We start from the raw sequence: 19,498 nt of genomic DNA, 5'->3' as shown, positions 1-19,498 counted from the left end.
AACCTTAAATGAATTAATGCATGCAGGCATCCGAAGAGGCTCATTTTCTTCTATGCCTGTTTCCTTACACTTATAACTTATCTGTATCCTCATAATTCTTGAATTTTAGTATCTTGTAAAAATTTAATTATACAGGCAAAAAGTGTATGCAATATATAAGCATCTTTGAGGATTATAAAATGTACATCTGTGTACCTACCACCAAGCTGAAGCTAGAAGACATTCCAGGATCTTTGAAGTACCTTCCCTAGTCTCATATTTTTACTCCCCCACCCCCAAAAGGTATTCAAAAGTATTTCAGTCATTCCCTTGCTTTCTTTTTTGCCGTACTCCAGGGTTCCTCAGTAGCAGCACTATTGGCATTTTTGATGGGATAATCTTTTGTTGTGGGGCGCTGGCCTATGCTGTTATGAGTTGAATTACACCTCCCCAAGGATATACTGAAGTCCTAACTCCCAGTACCTCAAATGCGACCTTGTTTGAAAATAGGGTGGTAGTAGATGTAATTAGTTAAGATGAGATTATACTGGAGTAGGGTGGGTCTTTAATCCAGTATGACTGGGGTCATATAACTCTACATACATGGAATCATACGTGTGCTCTTCTGTGACTTGCTGCTTTTTTGATCAGTGTTATGTGTCTGAGATTTACCCAGGCTGGTGCATGGAGCTGTCTATAGTGTATTCATTTTCTCTGCTGTATAGTATTCCACAGCATCAATATGCCTGGTTCCCCATTCCTTCCATCTGGGGAAAAGGTGGAGACAGGGAAGTTTCTGAGCTCTCTCCTCTGCATTATGGGTGGATTTCTTGTTCACTCTAACCCTAAGGGTGAAACTCTTCATGATCCTAGCCTTATGGAGGGTTCTCCTATTAAAGTCTCTACCTTAGTATTTCCTAAGCTTTATTTTCTGCTCCCTGGGCCCCATGAAGCCTCTAAAACAGAGCTTGGGGGTCATCAGACACCCTCAGGATGAAAACCAGGTAGAGCCCGCCTCAATTCTTGAGATTCCCACTTTCCCTTCCCCTTTGACCTTTATAGATTTCCTTCTTTCTTGCCAGCCTAGGAAGTGCATTTGAAAAGCTCATTTTTCCAGAACTATGATCAGGACTCTTAGAACTGAAGAAGTGTGGTTCTTCTCTTCCAAGAAAGAAGAAAAGCAATTCTTGGAAATGAACTCATCCGTCTGGTAAACCATAAGAAGTCTTGGAGTTGAACACTGAAACACAAGAAATGGTATGTTTACAGCAAACCATCATTGTTCCTGTCGCATAACGAGATCTTGGGCCATCTATGGAAGACTGATCCTCTAGCATTTCCCTCACCCATTGCATTCCCGTTCATTACTTAACTGCATAATTCCACCATTAAGCACACATCCATCCCTGAGCCTAGTTCCAGACAAATCCCCTTTGCTTTACGTAGAGAATCAGAAACATTGAGTTAGAAGCATCATCTGCATTCTTAGCCCGAATTTACAGAGGTCACATGCCCCCTCCTCTGCATTCTCTTGAGATTTCTAGGGTCATTCCATACTTTCCGGGTCCAGTCATTCTCCTGTAGAAATTTCACTACGATGACTATGAGACCTGCCTTGCAAAAGCCGCACAATCACGCCAGAAGCCAGTTCTGGGGCATCCTTTCCTATCAAGAGATTTAAATGCAAAGCCAGAGGCAAACTTTTACGCAAAATGAATAAAACAAAACCAGGCTGGGGAACAGCAGGGCATGATTGCAAATATTCTGACATATTCCAAATGCCAAAAGCCCACAAGTCTAATTTCTACTCCACTGGTTTATGTGTCTTTCTGTGAGAGGTCAGCTGCTTAATAAACACCTGCTACCTGGCCGCGGATTCTCAGAGATCTCTTTTGGAGTTGATTAGACCTCACGGGAATTCAGACACACTCTCAAGTTGAATTCAAGGCCGTGTTTAACTCCTTTCCTCCCTCTCTTCCTCGAACGCCAGCGAGCAAGCAGGTGACAGATATCCTTTTATTCCCACAGCTTTACTGAAGTACAATTGACAAATAAAATTGTCAACTATTTAAGGTGTACATCACGATGATCTGATACACGTATATACTGTGAAAGGATTCCCCCTATCTAATTAATGAACATGGCCAAGGTGATGGACATCTTGACGCGGCCACGCATGCTTCTGCTGCCTTGATCAGCTGCAAAGCACCACTAGGGCCGTTCCCTGTGGCTCAGGTCGCCCTTCAACCAGCTGCTCTCCACGGATGTTGGAAATAGGCAGAAATCACTATACAATCACACACCATAATTCCTCTCTCTGATACTGCACTCAAGAATGACTTTGCTTTACACACCAAGAATAACCAAAGCAAGACTCTAATCTCATGGAAAATCTGTTAGGACAGACTTCTGCACCCGTGAAACAAAACTGATCCTTTATTAAAGTTGGAGTGGGAAAGATGTTACGGGCAAAAGCTGAGCAAGGTTAAAATGATGTCATTCTCCCGCAGACAAGCCTCCATGATTTCCGGGAGCACGTATAATAAAGCCCTTACCATGCCTTACGTGCTACGTCTCAGGTTGGGGCATCACCCAGGTCTTATCCTGCTGCCTTCACTCGCTTTTCTCAGACTTCTGTTTTCTGGTCCTTCTCCCTGGAATGCTCTCCTTCCAGGTCTTTCCATTGCTGCCTCCTTCTGTGGGACTCGAGGGACATTGTTCCAGCTAATGATTAAGAACTCTCCAGACAATAGGGGCTTCTTAGACAATGGGTGAATTTCCAGGATGTCCGGCCCCCTTCTGAGAAGGAGGGAGATAACAAAATGTAAAAAAGGTGTCTGTCAAAGACCAATCAGGCAGCTGGGGAGAAGGAGGGAGATAACAAAATGTAAAAAAGGTGTCTGTCAAAGACCAATCAGGCAGCTGGGGAGAAGGAGGGAGATAACAAAATGTAAAAAAGGTGTCTGTCAAAGACCAATCAGGCAGCTGGGGAGAAGGAGGGAGATAACAAAATGTAAAAAAGGTGTCTGTCAAAGACCAATCAGGCAGCTGGGGACAAGTTCCCTCTCTGGTCCGAGCCTAAGCCGGGACCAATCAGCAGGAGAACACAACCAAATCTATAATTTACATACGGGGAAGTGGGAACCTATAAAACTGACATATTCGCGCCCAAAAGGGTTCCTTCTTCGACCTCCTGCGTGAGGACCAAGGAACCCCGGTGCACCGGCCTTCAATAAACCTCTTGCGTTTTGCGTCGACTTCCGACTCTTGTTTCCTGGGCGAGTCGAAACTCCTAGGAGACCGCGCAGGTCTAACACTTCCTCCTTATAATTCAGGTCTCTGACCAACAGTGATCCACAGAAAGGCCTTCCTAGACCACCCCTTGTCAATTGCTTCCACCCCTGTCATCTGTCTCTCTCCACACCTTTACCTTGCTTTATTGTCCTCAGAGCACTGAACTCCACTTAAAATACATTATTTACTTATTCTCATAATATTATAATAAAATCATTATATTATGATATAATGATTAAATCATTATATTTTCATAATAATAATATATGTATAAATTATTTATTTTAACCTACTTACATTCTGTCTTCTGCACAAGAAGATCTTGGTTACCTCTGTATCCAGGCTTCGCTCAGAGTCTGGCACATAGTACATGCTCAATAAATATTTGCTGAATAGTAAGATATGGAGAATTGGAATTAGAAATAATATATATATATATATATTTTTTTTTTTTACTAGAAAGTATGTGCTATTGTTTAACTATTCTTTTAAAAAAAATTTTTGGATATACCGCACAGCATGCGGGATCTTAGTTCCCCAACCAGGGATCAAACCCGTGCCCCCTGCAGTGGAAGCGCAGAGTCTTAACCACGGGACCGCCAGGGAAGCCCCCTATTTAACTATTTCAACCCATTTTCTGCATTCGTAATTAAGGACCAGGTGACATTAATCTAGCATTTAGGGGGAACCAGTGTTCCCCACGTGAATAAGACGGTATTAAAATTAGAAGGCAGCTGACTTTTGAGCAAAGAACCTTTCTATTAGGTTTTGATCATGATCAAGTCTCTCTCATCTGGATAAAAAGAAAGAAAACCTCCTTCGAGTCCATTTCGACCCCACCTCCCACCCCCAGAAAGTGCTCGCCTTTCCCTCTCCCTTTAAACTACACTTTGTGTCTGAACTTTCAGCATTTATTCACTTCCCAACAAGGCTTTCACCAAACAACTCCCTCTCGTGTCATCAGGATTTCCAAGCCACTAAATCCCAGAAAAACTCTTCTGCTTCCATCCTTCCTGAGCTCTTGGCGTCATTAAACACAGGTGACTGCTCCCTTTCCAAAAGCAACCTCTTCATGGTGCTGGCACGACACCAGTTTTTCTGGTTGTCTTCCTAAGGCTCAGGATGCTCCCTCGGAATCCCCTTGTCTCTCCTATTTGACCTTGAAGCCTAGTCCTTCCCCTTTGTTTCTCCCCTTTCTTCTTCCGATTTTCTACCCGTGTCATTCACTCTCTGGCTTCATTTACCCATGGTACCCCTCTCAGCCACAGGTTAAAGACGTGTATGCCTAACTCTTAACTTGCCATCTTCACCCAGTTATTGCAGAAGCGTCTCCATCTCAACATGCTGCAAACTGGACATGCACCCTTTCTCCCACCCTAGGGATGCTCCTCTCTGGGAATGGCCCCATCACCTACCCACAGTTTAGAAAAGTCAGAGGCCCAGGAATCACTCCTGATACGTCCTTCTTCATGTCTACATCCCAAATCCAGACAGTTAAACATCTGACACTCTGTACTTTGCTCCATCCCCATGGCCCCAGCCTAGCCCTGGCTTGCTACAACAATGCTGTCTTCCTTAAAAGCAATTTGTCCCCTTCAATCAGTTTACTAATAATAACCTTTTAAAACACAAATCTGCCCATATTTAAGCATTTCAATTTCTTCCACTTGCTCCTTAGTATAAAGTTCAAAATTCTTACCGGGGTATTTCACGTTCTCATTCCTTCCGCCAATCCTCCACCCCCAACATAGAAAACTTTCTGCTCATTATGTAGCTCTCAGTTTATTTTCCACCAAAAAACCTCTTTCCTGATTCCCAGGTAGGTGAGACCTCCGTTATAAGATTTCTTAGCATCTAGTACTTCTTCTTAGCACTTATCACAAAGGTAATGAAGTAATCATAAATAATAACTATACAAACTATTGTTTTATGTATGTATGGTCTTGTAATAGGATGAAAACTCAACGAGGTTAGGGGTTTGCCTATGGTTTTTAATTGCTTCCTAACCTTTTCCCACATCATGGCACAAGGAGAAAAATGATATTTATAAGGGAAACGGGAATAACCAGGGGAAGAGGCCACTTCTGGCCAGAGGCCACCAACCTGTGGTCTCTGGCTGTCCTAGACTCTGCCCTCCACCTTGGAGGCTGGGGGAATAAATGTGTTAGCACACGTGGGTACTGGGCTAGTTAGGAAAGTCTGCTTTACATTGACACTACATCCCTAGGACTTGCATGACTTTTCTACTCTAACACATTGCTCTCTAGTCGCTACAGCTTCCCCCCACTCCCGCAGAGATATTTAAGACAGAGTCTGGAGGAAATTTATTCAAAGTAAAAAGGCTACCCAAGTCATCCAGCAAGGCCTTGGATACTTCACTAGCTTAGATGAACAAGGAGACTGGAGGTACAAGTCAACATAGGAAGGGAGGAGGGGGCACCTACAGAAACACCATTGAATACAGGCATTACAAAGGAGCTCCAGCACACAGAAGCCTGGACTTACGGTGCCTAGTTTTTTTTTGGTTTTGTTTTGTTTTTTTCCGGTACGCGGGCCTCTCACTGTTGTGGCCTCTCCCGTTGCGGAGCACAGGCTCCGGACGCGCAGGCCCAGTGGCCCTGGCTCACGGGCCTAGCTGCTCCCCGGCATGTGGGATCTTCCCGGACCGGGGCACGAACCCGTGTCCCCTGCATCGGCAGGCGGTCTCTCAACCACTGCGCCACCAGGGAAGCCCCTGGTGCCTAGTTTTGATGTATTGTACACTGCTCTAAGGGGAAATAAAGGGAAATTTGAGTACCTACGTACTGTTACATGCTTGGTTGTATAGTTTTTAATTATATGCATATATTATAGTTGATACAGTACCTAGATTGTAAAAGAAAGCAAATTTGCAAACTTAATGTGATACAGATGAAATAAAAGAGATCTTAAAAGTCTGAAACACAACAGATACTTAATGTGAATTTTTTTCTTTTTTTAAAAATGTTTATTGGAGTAGAGTTGATTTACAATGTTGTGTTAGTTTCAGGTGAATTTTATTCTTAATTGCACTGCATGAGAAACTTTATTTCAAGTAAACTTCTTGATCATTTTGAATTTCCCTTAGCGGACCTTTTAAAGTTAGATTTGATTGGTTTTCATTCCTAACATGACTGATACACATCTCATTCCCCCCCCCCCCCGGGGCTGGCATTATTAGTGTTATTAATATTATTGTTGTTTACTGGTATTTTTAAAAGTCATTTGTCCATTTGGGGGGTTCAAGTTAGTCACCACTCGATAATACAATCTGGAGACGCACTGCATGGGCATTTGTAAAGTCCACTATTTCACGATACACTGACAGCCAGAAAATGAAGGCAAAGAGGCCACTGGCCACTCCTCCCTACTATGAGATGCCAGTGCTTTCTCCAGATGCATGAGCCCATATGGGGACATACTAGAAGATCTAAGTGTTCCCTTTTATTAATAATGAGAAAAATAACTGTAAAGAAAAGTTTTCTTTCCCCTGTACTACACTAGAACATCTTGTCCCTAAAAGGTGTGGACTCTATTTTTTTTTTTACAGATCTTTAGTCTCGACCAGGGGGCAGCAAACTTCCTCTGTAAAGGGGCAGAGAGTAAATATTTTCTACTTTGTGAACCACACAGTGTTTGCAGCTACACAACTCTGCTGTTACTGTGCAGAAGCAGCGACAGACAATACATGAATGAATGAGCAGAGCTGTGTTCCAAAAGAACTTTATTTACAAAACCATGCGGCAGCCCATTTGGCCCATGGCTGTAGTTTGCCCACCCCTTGATGAGGGCAGCAAAAGCCCAGGTCCTCACAAGGGGAATTTGACACGAAGAGCCTTACTCACAAGAAATAGTACAAGGTGATAAATATTTTTAGGCTCTAAGAATTCTAAATGTAGCTAAGGGTCAGGAAAGCAGGTGCCGGCTTCTAGGTCACTGAATCAAAGCCTTAAAGGGTAAACCGACAGATCCCAAGATCAGAGGGGCTCTCATGGTGTGTGTTAGGTTGAACTGTATGAAAGTGCTGATAGTTGACCGTTTTCTGGCTGCACCACGTGGCTTGCGGGATTTTAGTTCCCCGACTAGGGATTGAACCCAGGTCCTCGGCAGTGAAAGTGTGGAGTCCTAACCACTGGACCACCAGGGAAGTCCCTGATAGTTGGCCATTATTGACAAGCAAAGATGGCAGCTCCCTAACTTATCTATATGTAAAAATATGAATAATAATGGTTAGAGGTTTTTAAAATAAATTTATGTATTTATTTATTTTTGGTTGCGTTGGGTCTTCGTTGCTGCGTGTGGGCTTCCTCTAGTTGTGGTGAGCGGGCGCTACTCTTTGTTGCGGTGCGTGGGCTTCTCATTGCGGTGGCTTCTCTTGTTGTGGAGCACGGGCTCTAGGCACGTGAGCTTCAGTAGTTGCAGCAAGCAGGCTCAGTAGTTGTGGCTCGTGGGCTCTAGAGCACAGAGCTCGGTAGTTGTGGGATAGGGGCTTAGTAGTTCTGCGGCATGTGGGATCTTCCCGGAGAAGGGATCGAACTCATGTTCCCTGCATTGGCAAGCAGGTTCTTAACCACTGCACCATCAGGGAAGTCCCTCCTCTTTTTTTTTTTTTAAGATGTGGACACTCCCAGGCATGTTTTTGTTTGTTTGTTTGTTTGTTTGTTTTGCGGTACACGGGCCTCTCACTGTCGTGGCCTCTCCCGTTGTGGAGCACAGGCTCCGGACGCGCAGGCTCAGCGGCCATGGCTCAGGGGCCCAGCCGCACCGCAGCATGTGGGATCTTCCCGGACCGGGGCACGAACCCATGTCCCCTGCATCGGCAGGCGGACTCTCAACCACTGCGCCACCAGGGAAGCCCCCAGGCATGTTTTGTAGGCAGGCTTTCTGTGCTTTTTAGTAAAAGGGACCTTGATACATGCCATTAGCGGTCAGTGGTGTAGGTGAGTTATTTACCACGAAATACCTAATTTTTTTTTTTTTACAAAGCACCCCTGCTTAAATCAATAATCTCAGTGTTCCATTTCCATGTTCACTTGGTAATTCATGAATGCTATGGGCAGAACGTATTTAGGTCATTACATTTTTTTTCGTTATTAAAAAATCATACCTACACCTAGAATAGTAATGCAAATTCAGCAGAGATAGCTTCTCACAGTTCAGTCATTTCTTAGTAGAGGGTCTGTATCCTCTTAGAGTCTGGCCCAATATAATCACAGTATACAGACTCCAGCTCCAAGCAGAAATATAGATTATGCTGCTAACATCCCGTTCCATCAGGTTCATGAAAGGATCCCATCAAATTCGAAGCCTTCAAAGAGTCTCTATACATTTTCTGTCATGCTGAATTTGTATGAGAGCATAATATTTAAATCCATTGTAAAATGTGTTCTCTGAAAAGGAGGAGAAATCACAATTCTGGTGCCCTAGAGCTAAAGTAGTAAGTTAGAAGAAGTTACAAAAGCACTTCAGATGTTAGTCTCATGGGTCTTCACATTGAGGATGGGGAACCTTTGATTTTCAAAGACCATTTATGATGAAAGGATCCTGCACTGCTCTAAGACTGAGGGTGTCTATCAAAGCATTGAGCATTTACGTCTTGTAAAATACCTAAGAGGGCCACTTAGGCTGTAACTGCTAAAGAGGGAGGTTCTGGAGTCCGTAAGTTTCCTCCAGCACAGTTTCCAATGATGCCAAGGAGACATTGATCACTGGAGCCCTTGGTGTCTTTCTGTCCCAAGTGGGTTCTAAAGCAAACAGAAATTCTTCAGAAAGTAGCAGAAGAAATATTTTTCTCTGTTAGAATTCTTTTTCTTCAGGGAGACTTGCCAGAAATTGCCTTCTACAGCTAATACTAAAATTTCTCACTTAGTCTTACAATTTTTAGGCCCAATGAGTTGCAAAATGATGAGAAATTTGTAATGTATTGGAATTTGAGTTATGTTTTCATTTATGCAAATATCCTTTTGCAATTTGTTACGTAACCACAGGAGGCAGGGTTCCATATTAAACCAAGCTCTCTAGAGAACTGATACTGTTCTCAGATAAATGCTTCCTCTTTTGGTAGAGCTCAGGAGGAGGAAAAATAGAAAGAATGTTTGCAAAGATACAGGATAGTTGAAGGTGTATTAAAATGAAATATTGTAAGTCAGATATAAAAGACTATTTTTCTCTTCTAGATTTTGAATGAGAGTGCAGTTATGCAATATTTTAGATGAAATAAAGTATTCTGGTTAATCAAAGTTCTGTTTCCTAAAACTTTCACGAGATATAGGTTATCTGCTTTTAAGGAATCAGGATTTAGGAAGGTAATATTAACGCTATTCTTAAATAGAATCTAATAACTAGTGCAATTGAGCTCATACAGTGTGCTAATCACTTTAGAATACTATCACTTTCAGTTTATTATTACACGTATTAGTAAACATGGTTCCATTGAGAAATATACTTTAATTTGTCCTGTACTTGGGAAAGATTAGTTGGACTGATTGATAGACACTTCCAAGTGATAAAATGGTTGCTAAGTAAACCATTTCATTATAAATAATGAAAACGAAAGGAAAATATTGACAATAGAACTGTGTAAGAATTAAAATGGAAGGTATGTTGAAAATTAAGTAGATTTTAGCTTAATTATCTTAATCTTTTTCAACTTTACAGATAGCCCACTATGAACCATCAAGGAAATTAATACCATAAAGTACATACAGATAAAATGTAAACATTAGCACGTCCAGTGCCTGGTGAGGGCAAATTAGAAGATTAAGATCAACCTTCCTATTGCTATATAAAGACCTCTTACAAATGAATAAGAAAAAGACAGACAATGCAAGGGGAAAATAGGAAAACCACCTGAAGAGGCACATTCCAATATCATATGGAAAGGTGTTCAACCTCATTGGCTACTAGGTAAATGCAAGTTCAAACTACAGCAAGATGTCACTACATACACATCAGAGTGGCATCTGATAATACGCGTGTATCAGAATGGCAAGACTTTTTTACATATATGCGTTTGGTAGATATTAACAAGGATGTGGAGCAATGAGAACTCTCATGCACCGTTGATGGGACTAAACAGTGTAAACTCACATTTAAGTAGTGTCTGACAATAACGTTGAAAATGTGTACAGACTATGACCTAGCGATTCTGTTTCTGGCTCTCTATAGCCCACAGAAATGCGTGCTTATGCGCACCAGGAAACATGCCCTAGCATGTTCCCAACAGCACTGTTAGTAGATGCTCCAAATAAGAACAACTCAACAGAACTGGTAAGCAAATGGAGGCAGGTCCACACCATACTCTACAGCAAGAAAATGAATGAGCTACACCTCCATATGACAGCATGGATAAATCTTAAGCACAGAAGACTGAGCTAAGGAAGCCAGACTACCTACTGCATGATCCTATTAATATATTTACATTTCAAATCCTGGCCAAATTAAATTATTATTATACAATACAATAATGATAATATAACTATATAATAATTATGCACAACTCCAAAGGAAGCAAAACAATACAGTGGAAGTCAGGATAACAGTCTCCAGTAGGAGGTAGTTCGGGATTGTGATCAGGAAGAAACAGGTGGAGGCCTTCTAGGGGGCAGATGCCATTCTATGTTTTGACCTGCAGGGAGGACACATGGGTGTTTTTCAATAATTTGTTAAACTAAATATTTATGTCTTATGCACATGTTGTATCACAAGATAAAACATTAAAGAAACTTATTTCACTGGTATTTCAGAAAGATGAGTTTATTTATGCCATAAATATTTAATGGACGCCTAGGGTACTTGGGCTTGTGCTAGAGAGAGCTCATGATTTAAACCAGGTGAGGCAGAAGAGAACCAAGGGAGACTAAGGGAATTTCACTGCTTTTATTTAGTTAGAGTTATCAACAGAGGATGATTGGAAGATGCTCCAGTTAGGGATGAAAGGAACAGAAAAACTGGTGTCTGAATAGAGCCAGAAGACTGTAAATGGTCCCAGAAACCTCTTACATCTGGGAGGAAGTTTATTCTCTAATGAATTTCCTCCTCAGGGTTGAGCTCTATCCTCAAGCTTATTTGAAAACTGCTTGACTTCTCTCTCTGGTTCTTTGTGCTCTTTCTGCATTGCCTGTAAGACTTTTTTTCTTAATTTCCTTAAACTACTGACCAAGCGCCTATGACATTCATTATTTGGAGGAAAATAAATCAAATTCCATCAATTTGAAAGCCCCTGACGAAGTGTTGGAACCTATGGGGTAAATACAAAAATCAAACTTGAGAACTTCTGACCTTCCTCTTACTGATGTACGTTGAAAGCAATTACATGAATGTGTATTTCTGCCCTGGGAAAAGAACAAAACAAAACACGCGGCCATGACTAAATTTCCCACAAACAGCTTACTGTGCCATGTTTTGACAGCTTCCTCTACTACCATAATTAATAACCTTGACTGTGACAGGAGATTTTTCAACAAAGTTTGTGGCTCTTGAGTTAAGAAGTGTAGAGGTTGAATCCCAAACAAGGGAGTGAGTCTTTAGTCAGAATGTACTTGTGCACCAACCAGTATAGTGGCTAGAAAAACACAGTGTTGTAACGAATAACAATTTACTAACATTTTATTGTGAGTGGCACAGAAGACCAAATTTGAATGCAAATCCCTGAATTAGAGCAAGCCAACGTGTTCTACCACTGTAGCCAGGTAAGAGTGGGAAGTCAAGAAACTTGGAGTAGATTTGTCATGAAGATTATGTATAAGGTATGACTACTGACATGAAAGTACTCTTATCTCTGTTAAAATACCTTGCTCTATCCTGTTTAAATACATGTTAAAAACATTCTCTGTGAAGTTTAGGTAGTAACTTCAAATCTTTCCAGAAAAGCACATGTACTATCCACGCTAAGTGTTTGAATCAGCTATGGTTGCTAAGACACCAGAGCTTTGAAATTAGTTCTATCTTCAATGGGCAAGGTTAGGAGGAAAAAAAAATCATTTTCTCCTAACTGGGAAAAAAGAAGTATGCAGTTTAATGTTTACCTGTATAGAATGTCTCTATTTGTCTCAGAATTCGTTTGCATGTTGCTGCAAATCATTTAGAACCACGTGTCCACTAACTGCTGGCAAAACAATTTGCACTGAGGGAATGTTAATTAAGAAAAACTAATGCTTGTTTTTAATTAAATGTATGCAGATATTTAAGCTTTTTCTAGAATGATGTAGAAACTTCCAACATGTTAATGTCATAGCTGCCTTAACCTTCTCAATCTGTGATCTTCACTTCCCCATCCACTTAAGGCTTCTACACTCCTAGGCACCTTTTGGAACATAACATTGCCTGAAAATTTTCCACCTCTAAAATCGTGGACTCTGAAGCACTGCTCTCAGTTCATAACCTCGTATGGTATGGTTATCTCATTCTCTTACTCCTATGATAGGACTTGATAGAGGATGAGGTGGTCATCAACTTTTGACTCTCAGGTTTCTGCTTTTAGCATTGGACAACATTATGGAAGGCTATCTACTAAGATACAAACCCTGAAGGTGAAGCAGGTTTTGGAAGCAAAAATGATGAGTTCAAGTTTAGATACAATTAGCCTAACATGCCCCAGAGATAATAAATGTATCTAGAGTTCATGAGAGAGAACCAGTCTGAAGCCACTGACACACTGACAATAATGAGGCCATGGCAAGAGGTGAGATCATTCAGGTAGAGGGTAAGAATGAAGAAGAGAAGCAGGCTTAGGGTCAGTGTCTCAGTTGATTAAAAGAAGAGGGCCTTAGAGCGGCCAGAAAGGCATGGTGTATGTAAACCACAGAGAGAGAGAGTTTCAAGGAAGAGACAGAGAGCACAATATTGTCAAAGGTATTGAGATGTTAAGTCAGAAGTCTGAAGATTGTCCATTGGATTTAGCAACATGGAGGTCACCAATGATCTTGGTAAAAGCAGTTTTGATCACATGGAAGTTGTAGAATCAGAACGTGAGGTGTGAGAGGAAAGTGAAGAAATGGAAAGTATTGAGCATCCTTCTGTGACGTTTGGGTGAGAAGAGGGAGAAAAAAAAGACCATCTGTTTGATGAAAATTGGATAGAGTGAGGGATTTTTAACTGGGAGAAGTGTAAGTGACTTTGAATGTTAACGGAGAGAGAGAAAGACCTGGGATCCAAAGCATGGGAGACACCTGAGGCTTAGAAAAGAAAAGACATTCCACCACTGTAAATTTGGTTTGCAAATCTGGTGATGGGCTGTTTAATAATTTCTTCTTCCTCCTTGAAATAAAAGGAAAAATTATCTGCTGAATTTGCGGTAGAGATAGAGAGCTCACCTAAATGTCATGCTTCTGGTGTGGTCTGAGCAGGGCTCTGGTTCCATTTCTTTGTCATCCCCTCAGCCCTTCCCTTTTTCAGGAGTCAGCGCTCTTCCAAGACAGGCTTTCACCATAAGGGTAAACTGTGGAAGAAGATCCAGTCTTCACGTTTGCATACCACTGTGGTATGCAAAGGAGAAAGGGTTTGTGTTTCAGAGTTCCCCCCAAAAGTCCTGAGATTCAGTCCATTGGACAGGCATAGGAGATGCGCCTGCCCATGAGTAGATGGCCAGAAAGATGAAATGTTCTGACTAGCTTGTCTGAATTCATGTTTGACTCACGGGCCTGAGAGACAAGTGCGTGCACCTAAAACCCATGGGTCTCCAATGGAAATAGAGGGTTGCTTGAAACGTGGGACATGAGAAATAGGTGGTGAGAAGGAAAAGAAAGTGGCTACTACAAAAGAACAAAGAAGGGATCCTGGATTCCTTCACAGCACTGAGAAGGAAGCAACCTTGCTACAACTTGATTTTGGACTTCTAGACTCCAAAACGGTGAGACAATAAATTTCTCTTGTTTAAGCCACACAGTTTTCGTTTTTGTTGTTGTCATTGTTGTTACAACAGCCCTGGCAAACTAATGCATTTAGTTTCTAAATATTTGGGGGATTTTTCCAGATATATTTAGTTATTTCTCATTTAATTCCATCGTGACCAGATGATACACTTTGTACAATTTAAATCCTTTAAAATCTGTTGACACTTGTTTTCTGGCCCCAAATATTATCTATCTTGGTCAATGTTTCATATGCACTTTTTGTTTTTCACTAGTTTGTTCTATAACTGTCAACGGGTCAAGTTGGTTGATCATGTTATGTCTTCCGTGTCCTTGTGGATTTTCTTCTTGTTCTAATCAATTACTGAGAAAGATATGTTAGAATCTCTGACTATAATTGTGGGAATTTATTTCTCCATGGAGTTCTATCAAGTTTTGCTTTATGCATTTTGAAGCTGTTTTAGGTCTAAGGTCATTTAGAACTATGATGTCCTTTTGATTAATTAATGTCTTTGTCATTTTGAAACTTGTCTTTTTATCATTGGTAATATGCTTCGTTCTGAAATCTACTTTGTTTGATATTAATATAGCCACTCCAGATTTCTTTTGATTAGGGTTATCATGAAATATCTTTTCCATCCTTCTACTTCTAAGCTATCTGTATTTTAATATTTAAAGTGATGTTTTTGTAGGCAATATATAGTTGGGTCTTTTTTTTAACTTTTTATTTTATATTGGAGTATAGTTGATTAACAATGTTGTGATAGTTTCAGGTGTACAGCAAAGTGATTCAGTTATACATATACATGTATCTATTCTTTTTCAAATTCTTTTCCCATTTAGGTTGTTACATAATGTTGAGCATATATAGCAGTGAGTACATGGAAATCACAGACTCCCTAACTATCCTTTCCCGCAGTTGGGTATTGATTGTTTATTTAATCTCATGATTTCTGCCTTTTAATTGGAGTGTTTACACCATTTACATTTACTGTGCTTATTTATTTATTTATTTATTTGGCTGCACCGGGTCTTAGTTGCGGCATGCGGGATCTTTAGTTGTGGCATGCGGGCTCTTAGTTGCGGCATGCATGCAGGATCTAGTTCCCTGACCAGGGATCAAACCCAGGCCCCCTGCATTGGGAGCACTGAGTCTTAACCACTGGACCACCAGGGAAGTCACATACTGTGATTATTTTTATGTGTGGGGTTAAATCTATCATTTTTCTACTTTTTAATGTTTATTTGTTTTCTGTTGCTAATTTCCCCTTTTTCAGGAACATAATAGTGTTATCTTACATCAAGTTTGGAATCGATGGAACAAGAACAGGGATATAAATACATTATTTAAAATTACAAAAGTAACCAAATAACGTAACTATAAACATTGGATGTAGGATATGGGAAACAGGTGGAAGAAAGTATATAATGAGCTAATTCTCACATTTCCTACAGGTATCAGTAAAATTATCATAACTGATAAGTCAAGAATATTATTTAGAATTATAGAAATCATCACTAGAAGAACTAAAAATAGAAATGGTTAAAGAGTCCCATCAAGGAATATCACTGGATGGTAGTATGGGGTGAAGTAAGAGATTATTCTTTTTCTTCATAAGCTCTCCAGTCCTCTTTGCTTTTTACCATGCAGATGCTTCAGTTTAATCATTTTTAAAATGAAAACTAGACATTGTAGAGAGTAGGAGAGTTGACTAGGAAATATTAGTGGGACTTTCAACTAATATTAAGGGCCTTTCTAAAATTGTTATCTGTTAGAAAAATAAATGGGAGGGAACCTTACTTTGGGAAGCAGAGGTGGAAGGTATGCCCTTGTGACCTGAGTGTTCTCTTAGACCAACTTTCATACACTGGGTTAACAAAAGGGGTACCATATAACAGAAGGATTCTTAGAATCATCCCCATCAATATTTAAGCTGGAGCACACAACTGTCACCAGGTGATGTTAAACCAGAGCAAGGACAAGAATGAGTTTGTGAAATAGATAACTAATAAGGACAGGGAACTCTAATAGTACAGGAACTCTACTCACTACTCTGTAATGACCTATATGGAAAAGAATCTAAAAAAGACTGCATATATGTACATGTATAACTGATTCACTTTGCTGTACACCTGAAACTAATGCAACATTGTAAATCAACTACACTCCAATAAAAATTAATTAAAAAAAAAAGAATGGGTTTGTGGTCAGCTAGCTGCACAGGCTTGCAGCAAATGATTCATTCATCATGCAGTAACACAATTCAGCTTTTTGGACTCACTTATTGCTTTACGCTGGGGAAGAGTTCCTGTATTTTTTTATCCTTGACTGTAATTGTGTGTCCTTCTCGTAAACACTGTGATTTGTAGTGTTTCTTACAATTGATATGCTATGCTTAATTGATTACTGCCATATTATTTCCAGTATCCTACCACCAGTTAGTATACTATTTTTCTATGAGAAGTTTTGCGTTTTTAGATTATAAGACATTATTATCTACCTGATCAAATACAGAAATAACTAGAACAGGGACTTCCCTGGTGGCGCAGTGGTTAAGAATCCGCCTGCCAGTGCAGGGGACACTGGTTTGAGCCCTGGTCCGGGAAGATCCCACGTGCTGCAGAGCAACCAAGACCGTTGAGCCACAACTACTGAGCCTGCACTCTAGAGCCCTCAAGCCACAACTACTGAAGCCCATGAACCACAACTACTGAGCCTGCGTGCCTAGAGCCTGTGCTCTGCAACAAGAGAAACCACTGCAATGAGAAGCCTGCGCACCGCAACAAAGAGTAGCCTCCGCTCATCGCAACTAGAGAAAGCCATGCGCGGCAACGAAGACCCAAGCAGCCAAAAATAAATAAATTTTTTAAAAAAAGAAAAAGGGAAAATTTTTTTTTGCATAGATCAGTATCTAGCCAAATTTAAATCTTCAAAGCAAAAGGAAATTCCATTGTATTACCAGTCCCTGCCTTAGTACAGCTTATCTTTACTCTTCACTCATCTCTTTCACTTTATGAGTATTTGAATAGTACATAAAGTAACCATGGTTACTGGAAGAAAACTCCTTTCAGGTGTGAAGGCAGAGGCTGAATATGTTTGAACTTTTACTTCTACATCTTAAGATTGTTTAACAAGTTGGACTTGTCTCTATTGTTCTGCTTCATGTGGCTTTTGTCATTATTTGAAAAGCGTGTACTTCTTCATCGGAAGTACCTGCTGGTTCAATACTCGTCACACTTCCTTGATATCACATTTAGAGAAAATTCTCCTCCTGCCCTATTGCCTGATGTTTTCCCCTCCACGGAATTCATTTCCAAGTAAATAGAATAAGAAGTGGTTTTATGAGCATTAAACAAGTAATTCTCTGGCACATTAATTTTGAAAGCATTGGATGGTAGCAACTATGGAGAAAGAACAAATCTCAAGGCTGACATTTTCTATTCCAGGCAAAAGAAAGCTTTTATTCATAGATTACCTAAATCAGGTAGCTGGACATTCAATGATTTAATAAAAATATAAACAAAAATATGATTATTGAGTGCCAGATAGTGTCTTAGGCAAGGGAAATAAAATTTCTCATTTCTAATACAACAACCTTGCAAGGAAGATTCTATCATCCCTATTAAACATCCCAACTAATAAGTCCCAGAGGCTGGAGTCCAAGACTGAAGATCCCACCCTCACCATGCATCACTTACTATTTTTTAAAAATAATTACTGAATATCAATTTTTATGCTAGGTATTTTTAAGGCACTGTGATCTTTCCTTTTACAAAATGTATCTTTGAGAGATTTGATCTGTTATCTCACTATGTTATGGTAGACATTTGCTTCACAATGACTTTTTAAATTCCCACTTCTGAAATGTGGGTAAAATCATAATAAATGGCCACTACTGATCTTGATTTTATTTCATCCTCTATTACCATAATAAACTAGTGAATGTTGGTTGTCATTTTGACGAAAGTGGCATCTCTAAGAAGAATGAATTAATACGTAGTACTTTTCAAAGCAATGATTATTGACATGTTGCCAAGATTTTGCCTTACTATAATGCTCTCTCTTTAAGGACTCAAGGTAACATGAAATGATGGTATCTCAGCTTAGCCCACAACTAGCTGAGTGAACTTGGGTCATTTCTTCACTTATAAAAAGAAAGGCAATAATGCCAACTTCACTGGGTTTTGTGAGACTCCAGGGAAAAAACACGAATAAGAACATTTTGGAAATGGAAATGCCCTTTACAAATTTTATGTTTATTACAATTGCTGCTAAATTTGGAAATGCTTTTCTTCAGTTTGATTATTTTCAGACCATAATACAATTAAATCATGAATCCGAGTGGTAATTTTCTCAATTAAGAGTTTCAACCCACTTTCCATGAAAATCCAAGAAACCCTGAGATACTGACATATTTTTAAAGAAAATATGATCACCGTTAGTATTCCGCAATCTTTCAGCGTCAATCTGAATACTACAGCAGGAAAGATAGTTTCAAGGTTTGGAAAAAATCTTAACCACATTCCCAAAGCCTATAAACCTTGAAAGACATTCTTCCTTTTTTTTTTTTTTTTTTTTTTTTTTTTTTTTTTGCGGTACGCGGGCCTCTCACTGTTGTGGCCTCTCCCATTGCGGAGCACAGGCTCTGGACGCGCAGGCTCAGCGGCCATGGCTCACGGGCCCAGCCGCTCCGTGGCATGTGGGATCTTCCTGGACCGGGGCACGAACCCGTATCCCCTGCATCGGCAGGCGGACTCTCAACCACTGCGCCACCAAGGAAGGCCCCATTCTTCCATTTTAAAATGAAATATTTTAAAGAGCACAACTGGTGATAATCAACACTACTATCCAACTACAGAGAACATATACGAAGGTAACACTCCCAAGGGTGCCAAAAGATATTAATGATAAAGTCAGTGTAAACAAAGGTAAACCTCAAGGATCAAAAAAAAGTCAAGAACGGTCAGGACAATATCTGCAAAGCCTAAGAAATTTTGAATTGTCATCAGCTCTGAGACAATCATCAGAATCCTGTCGGGAAACTAAACCAGTGACAAAGTTTTTCTCTCTATTCGACTTTCAACCTGGGACCACAAATATATGTAATTGAGACTTCTTACCTATTTTTGAGTTATTCAGGTAGAGTGAAGGTCAAAGAATTCTTTTCTCCCCAATTTATTTATTTCGTCCGTCATTTACAGATATTAGTGTTGATGCATCCCTATTTATCTTATACTTTGGGTTATAATCCAATACTACTTTATTTTGTTGCTCAAATGGTTCCTGAGAGCATGTTCAGATTAGCTCCTGACATTCCAAGAGTTTCACTGTGCTTTGGAAAAGGAACAACGAGTGT

At 40.2% G+C, this 19,498-nt stretch overlaps 1 protein-coding gene across 1 annotated transcript in view; it reads right to left on the bottom strand.

The window, feature by feature from the left end:
- Nucleotides 1–2,878: 2,878 nt before the first annotated feature.
- Nucleotides 2,879–19,498, bottom strand: part of ASB9 (ankyrin repeat and SOCS box containing 9) — a 277,460-nt gene continuing 260,840 nt past the window's right edge. Inside the window, exons 7-8 of the transcript XR_012329296.1 lie at nucleotides 3,571–3,661; nucleotides 2,879–3,027 (exon numbers count right to left, since the gene is read on the bottom strand). The gene's annotated coding sequence lies outside the window, so the exon portion shown is untranslated. The remainder of the gene's footprint in view (nucleotides 3,028–3,570; nucleotides 3,662–19,498) is intronic.

Source organism: Tursiops truncatus, chromosome X (assembly GCF_011762595.2).
Source record: "Tursiops truncatus isolate mTurTru1 chromosome X, mTurTru1.mat.Y, whole genome shotgun sequence".
In the NCBI taxonomy this organism is placed as follows: Eukaryota; Metazoa; Chordata; class Mammalia; order Artiodactyla; family Delphinidae; genus Tursiops; species Tursiops truncatus.
This window is presented reverse-complemented; position numbering and strand designations above follow the sequence as displayed.